We start from the raw sequence: 12,801 nt of genomic DNA, 5'->3' as shown, positions 1-12,801 counted from the left end.
GGCTGTATAGGAGGGCTCCTCCAGACCTATTCAGACATCAAAAGCACATTTTGAGGAACCCAAATATCCATTCCATTACAGCCCTGGTTCACTTGTGCACCCAATTGTAGTGCTCCTGTGACTCGTTGGTGGGGTTAGGTAGAGGCATAATGAGCCAATTCCGGCTCATGTAACCTGAATCACCTATAAATAATTAACATTACGAAATGTCAATATTACAAATATCTGATAAATAAAAAGATGAAAAAATGCATTTAAAGAAAGAAAAAGAAAATGATACAATGCATTTGTGTATATGAAAATCGCATAAACTCCATGAAATTAAAATGAGGGTTAAATGTTTACATAACCTAGCTAAAATGGCTATATGTAATAAACTTTAATTGCTCTGCTAGTGACTTTGAAAGACTCTGTAAAATCAGCAAACTGCTAAACTGTCGTCTACATCAGTTATGTTTAAAGAGCTACACCGTCCCTTTAAAAGTATTGTCAAGACTTTGATCTGCTGTTTATATAAACCTAGACATTTGCTGAAAGAGACAAGTACATGATTAAAGCACATTCTATATCTGCAGATTTTAGCTATGACCTGCTACATATGTGTTCGGAGCTAAAACTAGACATTTTCTCCTATATAACTTATAGTATTTACATTCTGGAGTGGCGGTTAATGATTTTGTCTCTGACATTGACCCCCTCATCCCAGAATGGCCCCTCTATGACTTTGTCGTCCTCCTCATCTCGTTGGAGGGCTAGGGGCACCTGGACGTCCTGCAGCATCCCTGCCTATTGAGCTATGTTATGAAGCACACTGCAGGCTATAATGATCTTCGCCACCTCCCTAGGGCTGTATTGGAGGGCTCCTCCAGACCAATCCAGACATTGAAAGAACATTTTGAGGAGTCCAAACATCATTCCACTACAGCCCTAGTTCGCCTGTGCGCCCGATTGTAGCGCTCCTGTGCCTCGTCGGTGGGGTTACATAGAGGCGTAATGAGCCAATTCTAGCTCATATAACCCGATTCACCTAAAAATAATTAACAATACGAAATGTCAATATTACAAATATCTGATAAATAATAAGATGTAAAAATACATTTAAATAAAGAAAAAGAAAATTATACAATGCATTTGTGTATGTGAAAATCGCATAAACTCCATTAAAATTTAAATGAGGGTTAAATGTTTATGTAACCTAGCTAAAATGTCTATATTTAATAAACTTTAATTGCTCTGCTAGTGACTTTGAAAGAATCTGTAAAATCAGCAAACTGCTAAACTGTTGTCTACGTCAGATATGTTGAAAGAGCTACACCGTCCCTTTAAAAGTATTGTCAAGGCTATGATCTGCTACATATCTGTTTATATAAACCTAGACATTTGCTGAAAGAGACAAGGAAATTGTTAAAGCACATTCTATATCTGCACATTTTAGCTATGACCTGCTACAGCCCATTAGTTGCTTTCTCTGTTTTGGATGGCTAACAAATGTTATTGCAGGATGCCTCAATATCGAGTCTGCCAGTACTAAAATTAAAGTGTTTTTTTTTAATTATTAAACATATATAAACACATATACATATCTATACAAATATATATATATATATATATATATATATATATCGCTGTGTCAAAACAGTATTTTGAAGCAAAAAAACAGAGAATTTGCATATCTAATTTGCATATCTTAGCCACAATTCTCTTGTGCATTGGTAACATTGTATATTAAGAATTTCTGGGGAAAAGCAAGCGGGGATACTTGCCTAGATGTGCTAATTTCCTATGCAAATATTTACATTGATTTAATTTTGAGACATGGAGGATTTTAATTTCAGTTTTTTATCTCCCCCCATAATTTTAATGAATTTTGGTTTAACCATGAAAGTAGCTTTACCAATGCAGCAACCAGAAATCTATCTCCTACTGATGAACAAAACAGGCTTGTCTAGTGAGTGATTTCTGGTTTGCTACCATAATCCTGTTAAAAGGATCGCTGTGTCAAAACAGTATTTTGAAGAAAAAAACTGAGAATTTGCATATCTCATTTGCATATCTTACCCACAATTCTCTTGTGCATTGGTAACATTGTATATTAAGAATTTCTGGGTAAAAGCAAATGGGGATACTTACCTAGATGTGCTAATTTCCTATGCAAATATTTACATTGATTTATATATATATATATAGAAGCAAAAGAAGAGTGCACTCACCAGGACTTTTCAAAGATTTATTTCCTAATATGTATGCATATTAGGAAATAAATCTTTGAAAAGTCCTGGAGAGTGCACTCTTCTTTTGCTTCTACAACTTTGTCGGTTGCACCCCAGGCATTTGTGACCTGTTATCTGGAGTGCTTGTCTTCTCTACACACATATTTAGACATGCATATATGTATATATAGAAGCCCTTTGCAGCCCTTTTTTTTTTAAAACACCTTCGGTTTAGTTTAAAGGGACAGTCTAGTCCAAAACAAACATTCATTATTCAGATAGGGCATATAATTTTAAACAATTTTTCAATTTACTTCTATCACCAATTTTGCTTTGTTCTCTTGGTATTCTTAGTTAAAAGCTAAATCTAGGAGGATATGCTAATTTCTAAGCCCTTAAAGGCCGCCTCTTAGCTCAGTGCATTTTGACAGTTTTTCAACACTAGAGGGTGTTAGTTCGTGTATTTCATATAGATAACACTGTGCTCACGCACGTGGAGTTACCTAGGAGCCTGCACTGATTGGCTAAAATGCAAGTCGGTCAAAAGAACTGAAATAAGGGGGCAGACTGCAGAGGCTTAGATACAAGATAATCACAGAGATATAAAGTATATTAATATAACTGTGTTGGTTATGCAAAACTAGGGAATGGGTAATATATATATTTTAAAACAATAAATATTCTGGTGTAGACTGTCCCTTTAAGCAAACACATTTACTTTTAACTCGTAATATGTGTGCTATTTCTATAACACGCAAAAAGCAGAGAAATATCGCATATCGCTTGCGCGCTACAGTAATCTAGCCCACATTTGCAAAGTCAGCAATATGGAAAAAAAATTAGTTTCACTATTTTCTATTCCTCTAGTGGTTCAGGGAGGCAAATACTGTGTACAAGGCATCTAATACAGTCCATAGGTGTCTGGAAAACATAGGTTGACTCATACTGAACACAACACTGGACACAGATTGGAACAACACAGTGGTTATAAAATGCAGAACTGCCAACAATTTCAACATTCCACGGATAGACTCTCTCCAAATATTTCTGATCAAACAGAATCTGATTTGATTGTCTTGACAGTTGGAATCTCTGCAATACCTCACAATCTGTAAGAACTTTAAGACCACAATGGGGCAAACAATCATGGTACTGTTATGTGCTGTCTTTGTCAGACAACCTCTTCCTTTTGCTATAAAGCAAGGTGATAAATACGGCACCATCTAAAAAGAAGGGTTGTTGCCACTATAAACAGCAATACTTTCATCCCCAAGCACATATAAAGCTAATAATTAATTTCTATGTCCCAACATATTCATTGGGACTTCCAGACTGTCTATTGTTTTCTGTGGTATTTGATTGCAGGCACATTTATTATACACCTATGTAACATTTGGCTCTTGTGAGACTGATTTTATTCAGATTTTCAGACTATTGTTTTCTATGGAGTTTGTGACATTGCAGATGCTGAATATACATTTTCTATCTGGACGGAATTTTAGACATTACTTTATACACAGTGGGGCATAGTTATCAAGCCATCAACCTCAAATACGCTTGAATTCCGCAGTGTATTTGTGGCGAGGCTGATTCGCCTTAGTTATCAAAGGCTAGAGACCGGCAAAAGTAGAATTTTGTGACGTAAACTTCGATCCGCCGGACTCAGTCCGACACAGATCGATTCTTACGTCACTACAGATGTTCCGCACACAAGTGCGGCACAATCTGACTACTTTTGCTAGTTATCAAAAAAACTAGCAGGTACGCTCGGCACTTTTCCGGCCCAGCGTACCTGGTTTTCAAACCGCCACCCTGGAGGCGGCGGATTCCATAGGAATCAATGGGAGTCTGACCATAGCGAAAGTACAAGTTCGCTGCTGCCAGACATCCCATTGATTCCTATGGGAACTGTCTACACATAACACCCTAACATGTACCCCGAGTCTAAACACCACTAATCTGTCCCCCCTACACCACCGCAACTAAATAAAGTTATTACCCCCTAAACCGCCGCTCCCGGACGGAGCCCACCGCAACCTATATTAAATTTATTAACCCCTAATCTGCCCCCCCCTACACCGCCCCAACTAAATAAAGTTATTACTCCCTAAACCGCCGCTCCCAGAGCCTACCGCAAGCTACTCTATACATATTAACCCCTAAACCGCCGCTCCCTGACCCCGCCGCAACTATAATAAATGTATTAACCCCTAAACCGCCGCTCCCGGAGCCCACCACAACTTATATTAAATGTATTAACCCCTATCCTGCCCCCCACTACACCGCCGCCACTGTAATAAAATTATTAACCCCTAAACCTAAGTCTAACACTAACCCTAACACCCCCCTAACTTAAATATTAATTAAATAAATCTAAATAATATTTCTATTATGAACTAAATTAATCCTATTTAAAACTAAATACTTTCCTTTAAAATAAACCCTAAGATAGATACAATATAAATAATAATTATATTGTAGCTATCTTAGGATTTATTTTTATTTTACAGGCATCTTTCAATTTATTTTAACTAGGTACAATAGCTATTAAATAGTTATTAACTATTTAATAGCTTACCTAGCTAAAATAAAGAGAAATTTACCTGTAAAATAAAAACTAACCTAAGTTACAATTAAACCTAACACTACACTATCATTAAATAAATTAAATAAATTAAATAAATTACCTACAAATAACTACAATTAAATACAATTACATAAACTAACTAAAGTACAAAAAATAAAAAAAAGCTAAGTTACAAAAATAAAAAAATAGGTTACAAACATTTTAAAAATATTACAACAATTTTAAGCTACTTACACCTACTCTAAGCCCCCTAATAAAATAACAAACCCCCCAAAATAAAAAAAATACCCTACCCTATTCTAAATTAAAAAAGTTCAAAGCTCTTTTACCTTACCAGCCCTTAAAAGGGCCATTTGTGGGGCATGCCCCAAAGAATTCAGCTCTTTTGCCTGTAAAAGAAAAATACAACCCCCCCAACATTAAAACCCACCACCCACATACCCCTAATCTAACCCAAACCCCCCTTAAAATAACCTAACACTAATCCCCTGAAGATCATCCTACCTTTAGTCGTCTTCACTTAGCCGAGCCACCGATGGAACTGAAGAGGAGACCCGGACCGGCAGAAGTGATCCTCCAAGCGGCGCTGAAAAAGTCTTCCATCCGGGCGATGTCATCTTCCAAGAGGCGCTGAAGAAGTCTTCTATCCGGGCGATGTCATCTTCCAAGCCGGGTCTTGAATCTTCATCCCGCCGATGCGGAACATCCTTCTTTACCGACGGACTACCAACGAATGAAGGCTCCTTTAAGGGACGTCATCCAAGATGGCGTCCCTTAAATTCTGATTGGCTGATAGGATTCTATCAGCCAATCGGAATTAAGGTAGGAAAAATCCGATTGGCTGATCCAATCAGCCAATCAGATTGAGCTCGCATTCTATTGGCTGATCGAAACAGCCAATAGAATGTGAGCTCAATCTGATTGGCTGATCGGATCAGCCAATTGGATTGAACTTGAATCTGATTGGCTGATTCAATCAGCCAATCAGATTTTTCCTACCTTAATTCCGATTGGCTGATAGAATTCTATCAGCCAATCGGAATTTAAGGGATGCCATCTTGTTAGGTTATTTTAAGGGGGGTTTGGGCTAGATTAGTGGTATGTGGGTGGTGGGTTTTAATGTTGGGGGGGTTGTATTTTTCTTTTACAGGCAAAAGAGCTGAATTCTTTGGAGCATGCCCCACAAATGGCCCTTTTAAGGGCTGGTAAGGTAAAAGAGCTTTGAACTTTTTTAATTTAGAAAAGGGTAGGGCATTTTTTTATTTTGGGGGGGGGGTTGTTATTTTATTAGGGGGCTTAGATTAGGTGTAAGTAGCTTAAAATTGTTGTAATATTTTTAAAATGTTTGTAACCTGCTTTTTTATTTTTTGTACTTTAGTTAGTTTATGTAATTGTATTTAATTGTAGTTATTTGTAGGTAATTTATTTAATTTATTTAATGATAGTGTAGTGTTAGGTTTAATTGTAACTTAGGTTAGGATTTATTTTACAGGTAATTTTGTATTTCTTTTAGCTAGGTAGTTATTAAATAGTTAATAACTTTTTAATAACTATTCTAACTAGCTAAAATAAATAAAAGTTACCTGTAAAATAAAAATAAATCCTAAGATAGCTACAATATAATTATTATTTATATTGTAGCTATATTAGGGTTTATTTTAAAGGTAAGAATTTAGTTTTAAATTGGAATAATTTATTAAAGTATAGTGTAGTGTTAGGTGTAATTGTAACTTGGGTTAGTTTTTATTTTACAGGTAAATTTCTCTTTAATTTAGCTAGGTAGCTATTAAATAGTTAATAACTATTTAATAGCTATTGTACCTAGTTAAAATAAATTGAAATTTGCCTGTAAAATAAAAATAAATCCTAAGATAGCTACAATATAATTATTATTTATATTGTAGCTATATTAGGGTTTATTTTAAAGGTAAGTATTTAGTTTTAAATAGGATTAATTTAGTTCATAATAGAAATATTATTTAGATTTATTTAATTAATATTTAAGTTAGGGGGGTGTTAGGGTTAGTGTTAGACTTAGGTTTAGGGGTTAATAAATTTATTACAGTGGCGGCGGTGTAGTGGGGGGCAGGATAGGGGTTAATAAATTTATTATAGTTGGCGATGATGTAGGGGGGCAGGATAGGGGTTAATAGGTATAATGTAGGTGGCAGCGGTGTCCGGGAGCGGCGGTTTAGGGGTTAATACATTTATCAGAGTTGCGGCAGGGTCTAGGAGCAGTGGTTTAGGGGTTAATACATTTATCAGAGTTGCGGCAGGGTCTAGGAGCGGCGGTTTAGGGGTTAATACATTTATCAGAGTTGGGGCAGGGTCTAGGAGCGGCGGTTTAGGGGTTAATAACTTTATTTAGTTGCGGGGGGCTCCGGGGGCGTCGGTATAGGGGGTAGAACAGTTTAGTTAGTGTGAGTGCTTAGTGACAGGCTAGCAATAAAGCTGGGAAAAAGCCGAAGAGGAGCGAGATCGGATGAGTGATAACTCTCACAGTCCGCTGCTCATCGCCCCGCGGCTTTTTGACAGCTTTATTTGATAACTTAGGCAAAATTTTTCAGGTCCGCGGCGGCGATGGGAGCTTAGGCGGGCTTATTGGGCCGGCGAAGGCAGGAAAGTTGACACGTTGATAACTACCCCCCAGTGTGATAACTTTAATCGGATTGGGCTTAATATGGGCAAAAAATATGTGAAATCGATCAAACGTGAATACACATTGTGTTTGAACCTGGGCGCATAAAAAAAACTTTGTTTTAAATAGTGTGCATGCCTTGATAAACCTAAAAGCTGAAGTACATGCATATTTTAATGAGAGGACTCAGGCAGATTGAGGGTTGAAGCTTTGTTAAATGGAGCCCTATAGTGTTCTATACAAATTAATAACTAAAAAAATCAGAACATAACGTATTATTTTTCTTCTTTTTTTTGCATGATTTTGCAATTCATGCAGAAAATTAATATGTATAAAATATTTAACCATGCAAATTTTAGCTAACATCTATATCAACAAAGCAACAAAAAGTGGCTAGCATTCATTTTTGTCTGGTGATTTCTATGACAATGACTTAATAGCCATGAGGTTATAAAACCCCTTATTTGAATTATGGGACTACTTCACCCTTTAAATAAAGGTCTTTTGATATATTAATATGTTCAGGGGGTAATTAAGACCTCTTAAAATTAATCCCCTCCCCCATAAAAACCTAATGCGTTGAGGTAATTGTCGTTAGTAAGACAATCACCTGGAAACTTGAAGGGCTTCTAATTTCACAGATGTGAAGTGCTGCTTTTAAATATGGGATTCTAACCCCCTGATGTTCTTTCATATATCTATGGTTCTGTCAGATAAGAACTATTGCCAAGGTGATCAGCTAATACTAGGCACCTCGTCATGTAATACCCCCTTTAAACAAAGGGTATCTTTTCTTTCAGAAGGGTAGTAGTTTGCCCCATACTGGGCTAGATTACAAGTCGTGTGCTATTTATTTATAAATTATAGCCTTTTGCAGTCAAGTACATGGCCATATACCATAAACCTTTTTACCCTTATAAATATATTTTTTATTAATTTTTATATGACTAATCTTTATCAGATAGTGTTTATATGAGTGTAACAGTATATTTAATGTACTTATGTTGTGTTTAATGCAACTTTTATTTTATACTTTATCCTTTAAGCAAAGCGTCAACTATGGTGCATTTACGGGCGTCAATATGCTTGCCAAACTTTGCCATATATCGCGGCCGCAAACCTTAATACGCTCTCCATAATTATAAAAAAAAAACATCAAGAACATGCACGTCAAGTACGGTGCGAAGAGGATCGGACTGGTGTTAACTAACAGTCGTCGATGTCACAGCTATTCAGGCTTTCCCAACTTTATTTATATCATTGCAGTACAGTCCACGAACATAGCACACACCTTTTCAGCACATTATTGTATATAGACATTGTAATTTTGTTTGTTTAAATCGAATTTTAAAGATATCAAGTAGCGACATATTCTTAGCAAAATGGAGATGGAATTAGTTATTTTAAAAATTGTATATAGTGTACATATTTTAGTATTTATATACACACACATAGAAGTTGCAAATATAACGTAATCAGAGTATAATATGTATTTATTTGAAATCTATCACTATTTGAAAGGGATAGTAAATAAAATATTTAATTTACAATAGTGGTAGCTAGCTGCTAATTGAGCCTGTTATGTAGTTCTTTTGTTGTCTTTGTATATTTATTATTGCGACAAGTTTGGTGCAAAACTGTGCACAAAATATGTAATCCCTGATTTTTAAAGAGAGACAAAGTTGGAGCATAATCTATTCAAAGCACTTTTTTTTTCTCTATATCTAATAATGCATTAAATGTAGATCAATTAATATATATATATTTTTATAAGGGTATATATATTTAATAGTTTGTAATTGACTTGTTAGGTTATATGTTTCATTGTCTTGCAGCATCAAACATAAATATATATATATATATATATATATATATATATATATACTGTATATATATATATATCTATATATTCCTTGATATCTCTATCTGTATGTATGTACATATTGATCTATGTAATTGTAAATAGAATGATAGATGTATTTCTGTATAAATCTTTTTTTTTTTTTTTTTATTTTTACATATATTTTTTATTAAATAATGGGACACCAATATCATAGAATATAATTTCAAGCGACAATACAAACCTTTAACTTTTACTAAAGGAACACTAAGCACATTTATGTACTTTCAGAATTAATACTATTAACCATTTTAATTATTTATATTGTTATCTTTATTTTAAAAAGAAGGTATCTAGGCTGAGGAGCAAGATAAATTCAATTGAACCCCCATGGGAAAGCACTATTTCATTGGTGATGTTCAAACAGCAAGGTCAACTCATGTTTTGATTAAAAATGGTCACAATTCATAAATTTAAATGTTTGATTTAAAATACAGATACAAATAGACTGATGACAATTTGAGAATGTGACTATCTTTAGTTTATTTTAGTTTATTTAAATTGCAAAGTTTATTTAAATTGCACGCACTATCTGAAGCATGAACAATAAAATTGATGTTCATTTTCACTTTAATCCTCAGGTAACCTTTTATAATTGAAATAGCAATGCACATGTGAAAGCCAATCATATAATGAGTCCGATTTAACAAATATCTGCCGGACCTGATCCGACAGTGTGGATCAGGTCTGACAGACCTTGTTGAATGCGGAGAGAAATATGCTCTCTGTATTCAGCATTGCACCAGCAGCTCTTGTGAGCTGCTGTTGCAACGCTGCCCCCTGCAGACTTGAGGACAATTGGCCACCAGCAGGGGGTGTCAATCAACCTGATCGTACTCAATCGTTTTGAATTCTTGAGATTCCTGTCCGCCTCATCAGAGCAGGTGGACAGGGTTATGGAGCAGCAGTCTTTAGACCACTGCACCCTAACTTGTGTTTCTGTTGAGTCCTATTACTCGCCAGAAACACAGTCCCTCAATAAATGTGCCTCAATGTATCTATGTGCATTCATCAATCAGCAGCTATATAGTTTATCAGCATATTATCGTCTTTAAATTGTATTTAAAAGAATTGTAGAAACCAAATGTATAATAAATATAGAACGTTACCACATTTTATGCTATTTATACATATTTCTCTCTATATTTTTTTTTCATGTCACTTGAAATAAATATTTAAATGAATACAGCAACACAATAATTAAGATTAAATAGATATTTATTAAACATAAAAAAGTTAAACTCTTTTTTAAAAAAAATATATTTTTATTTGTTTTTAAAACTTTTTATTTTTTTAAACTTTTTTTTTTTTTAAATATATTTTTTTCAGAAAAATATCACTAACAATTTTAATTAAAGGCGATTCATGGCCTCTTGCAGGGCCCGCACAGCCCTGGACACAATAGCAAGTCCTTGGGCAAGGTCACAAAAGATATCTGCCATGAAGGGCCCAGTTTGGGTGCCCTGATCTTGATCTAGAAAAAGACCAAAAGAACATATGTTAGATAAATTCTTTATCAAGATACAATTTGTAAAACATTATATTCTTTTTAGTTACATTCCACTCTAGCCACCACCTCCTCTTCAGCTACCGCTGGTGACAAAGGGGGTTCGAAAGCATCCCCCGGTACTTGGTCGTCTGTCAGAGGTGAAGCACAATAATGAACAAATGTTAGTATGATCAATGACAACTCCTATATTATACAACAAATAGTTAATTAAAAACTAATAAAATACTTCCTCTATAAATTATATTTTAAAATAAATACATAAAATGGACACCCACACCACATTTTTTCTTTCAGCTTTTATAAAGAGACTATAATGTTTTCAATCTTTATACATTTTTTTGGATTTTATAATTTGCTTCATTCTTCTATTATACTTTGATGAAAAGCATATCTAGATATTCTCCGTAGTTGCAGAATTTTTAATGATCATAGATGCCTTGTATAATTTCTCACCCATATACATTGTTATAACTTCAACAAAGGATAGATATAGAATGAAGTAAATTGAATATTCTAACTAAATTGAAAGCTTTTGTAACATTATAATCTATCTGAATCATGAAAGAAAATGTTTGTGTTTAGTGTCCCTTCAACATGCACCATGAAATGAACCTTTAAAAATAAACAAATTGTAATGTTAAATAATGCCAAAATAGTATGAAAATGGTAAATTACCTTGGATATCATGGACTTCAACATCTGTCCCTGAATCATCCTCCTGACGACCCTCAAGGAGGGTCAATGGCAACGGGGGTGAGGAGCGATTGCTCCTCGGTGTTGCCATTGACACCGGCCTTACGTACAGGGGGATCCTTTCTCTGGGACGCCTGAGATCTGTGAAAATATAAAGTTGTATGTCCACATTAAATACAGGATATATATTATTGTGGAGTAATGTATCTACAGCAGCAATGCATTTAATCTTTATTATCTCTGTTGAAAACCAAATATATACATACATTAATATCTCAAATATGATATATATATATATATATATATATATATATATATATATATGTATGTATATATATATGTATGTATATATATATATATATATATATATATATATATATATATATATATATGAATTAACTAAGAAAAACTGAAAGATGGGTTAATCCGGCACAAACTAATTTAAACCACAAATTATCAAAAGTTATATTGTTGTGTAGAGATATAGTTAAATATACCGGTATATGCTACAGCATGTTAATAACATAAACCCATGGGTATAAGCAAAAGCACATTAAAGCAATACAATTGTCAAGCAGTTGAAGACAAACTACCATGAACACCAATGCATAGTAATCACCATATGTTATCGTTCATCACAGCAATATGCATAACAATGTGATGAATAAAGAGAACCGTTCCACACTCTTATAATAATTGAATGCTGGTATCCTGAAATATACATGGACACAGTCCTCACCATGCTGAGGTGTTAACAGATACAGAGCAGTTACATTGTCTTGCACGGATTAGTATTGGTATAGTCTGCTGTAGTATAAGCAAAGGCACACAGTCACTAGTTAGTTCACTATTGCAGAAGCGTGTTATTGCATTAGTATTTGGGTGAAAATAAAGCAGAAAAGCATAAATCCTTAATGCATATACAAACAGAAAGTGAACAGTCTGTCGGTAAACCTCCGTGGGTAAATAAATGAGAGACCGGGTTTGTCAAGGCTAGAACAGCCTACAGCTCACCAGACCAATGTTGGTTCTCCTAGAGCTGCCCCTCCGTCTACCTTCCGAATAGACTGTAGATTCCACTTGAATTCACCTGTTCCAACAAAAGCAGGCCAAAATTTTCCAAGGTTGGCGCCCCACGCCTCCGGCTTCACAGAGGCGTGATTTTCACGCTACGCGCGTTTAACCCTTTGTAGTTAGAGTAGGGCTTTCTCAAGCGTCATAACATTGTTACCATTTCTGCATTATTATATAGCCTTCAGAAAA

This window comes from Bombina bombina, chromosome 6 (assembly GCF_027579735.1).
Source record: "Bombina bombina isolate aBomBom1 chromosome 6, aBomBom1.pri, whole genome shotgun sequence".
In the NCBI taxonomy this organism is placed as follows: Eukaryota; Metazoa; Chordata; class Amphibia; order Anura; family Bombinatoridae; genus Bombina; species Bombina bombina.
The sequence above is the reverse complement of the archived record's forward strand: the minus strand, read 5'-3'. Positions refer to the sequence as shown.